Raw genomic sequence first — 914 nt, forward strand, 5'->3', positions numbered from 1 at the left:
CGCCGAGCGTCACACCGCGCGCGCCCTTGCTCTCCGACCCCCGTGCACACACACGCATTGGAACGCGTCCAACGCACGCCCCCAGAAGGGACAGCGAGGCCGCGACAGCCACGCGCATGCCGTCTCGAGGCCGTACGCCCACTGAGAGAGCGCCCCCGAGGTGACAGGATCGCGTAATGAAGGCAGAGGGGAGAGGGTGAAAGAGAGGGAGGCTCGGTGCGACGATCAGACGGGGCGTGAAATAACGCTGTTTTCATTGCTGTGTCAACGTCCATCTGCGACGGCTTCACATCGGCCTGGTTGTCGATCACATCGCCATGCACATGCGCCAGGGCAGGGAGGGAGGAGGCGTCGGGGTCGCGGTCAGACTGGGGCGACAGTGTTTCTTGCTCACGGGTTCGTCAAAGTCTGTGATGTTACGTCAATCATCATATCCAGATCCGTCTCCAGGAATCCCAAAGCTGCAGCCATGTGCATGTGCATGTATATATATATATATATATATATATATATATATATACACACACACCGAGGCGGGGGGTCGTGGACATCTCTTGCTCTCCAGTTTCGTGCACCGCGTCTGTTGGTTTAGCGACGAGCGCACTACAAAAAAGAGCTTTCGCGGGAAGGGGGCACTCTGCGCAAAATGTGTAATGCATGGTTTGTTGCTGACTCGTCAGGGCCCCGATGGAGCTAGAGCGCACACAGGATATGCATAACGGGATAGTCACGCGGCGGAGCATCAGGCGCACAGGGCGCCGAGCGTCACACCGCGCGCGCCCTTGCTCTCCGACCCCCGTGCACACACACGCAGCGGAACGCGTCCAACGCACGCCCCCAGAAGGGACAGCGAGGCCGCGACAGCCACGCGCATGCCGTCTCGAGGCCGTACGCCCACTGAGAGAGCGCCCCCG

At 60.4% G+C, this 914-nt stretch overlaps 3 non-coding genes across 3 annotated transcripts, besides 1 other annotated feature; all 3 read right to left on the reverse strand.

Annotated features, from left to right (window-relative positions):
* Positions 1-222: 222 nt before the first annotated feature.
* Tc00.1047053461929.10 lies at positions 223-314 on the reverse strand. The gene has a single exon (XR_008254671.1). It is a non-coding gene; the product is annotated as a C/D small nucleolar RNA (snoRNA), TB11C2C2 (small nucleolar RNA).
* A 49-nt stretch (positions 315-363) lies between these two features.
* On the reverse strand, positions 364-432 carry Tc00.1047053461929.20. Its single transcript, XR_008254672.1, has one exon. It is a non-coding gene; the product is annotated as a C/D small nucleolar RNA (snoRNA), TB11C2C1 (small nucleolar RNA).
* A 49-nt stretch (positions 433-481) lies between these two features.
* Positions 482-520: a microsatellite.
* A 30-nt stretch (positions 521-550) lies between these two features.
* Tc00.1047053461929.30 lies at positions 551-618 on the reverse strand. Its single transcript, XR_008254673.1, has one exon. It is a non-coding gene; the product is annotated as an H/ACA snoRNA, TC11C2H1 (small nucleolar RNA).
* Positions 619-914: the final 296 nt, after the last annotated feature.

The sequence above is a fragment of the Trypanosoma cruzi genome (genome assembly GCF_000209065.1).
Source record: "Trypanosoma cruzi strain CL Brener chromosome Unknown tcruzi_1047053461929, whole genome shotgun sequence".
NCBI classification, from domain to species: domain Eukaryota; phylum Euglenozoa; class Kinetoplastea; order Trypanosomatida; family Trypanosomatidae; genus Trypanosoma; species Trypanosoma cruzi.